Source organism: Ceratosolen solmsi, unplaced genomic scaffold (assembly GCF_000503995.2).
Source record: "Ceratosolen solmsi marchali unplaced genomic scaffold, CerSol_1.0 scaffold14, whole genome shotgun sequence".
NCBI classification, from domain to species: Eukaryota; Metazoa; Arthropoda; class Insecta; order Hymenoptera; family Agaonidae; genus Ceratosolen; species Ceratosolen solmsi.
The window spans coordinates 7,690,892-7,691,193 of record NW_011948420.1 but is presented as its reverse complement, the minus strand read 5'-3'; positions in this window follow the sequence as shown (position 1 = coordinate 7,691,193).

Sequence of the window (302 nt, the reverse complement as noted above, 5' to 3'; positions counted from 1 at the left end):
CCTCCCCCTCCTCCTCCTCCTCCTCCTCCGCCTCCTCTTCTTCCTCCTTCGCGCTCTTCGACCGGGCTCGGAGGCTCTTAAGGGGGTTGCAGGCGCGGTCTCGACTTACCACGGCTTCCTTCCCTGGAGTTAATACTTGGCATCGCTGCCCGGAATCCGGCCGATGCTCTGAAACGGACGAGACAGGGTCGACATTGAGAAGACAGGAAGGGCGACGGTGGGGCTGACTCTCGAGTCTAGGTGTGGCGCGGGCCGCTGCACGTCTAGGACGTCGGGGCGGCTATGTAACGTGGTAATGCTGG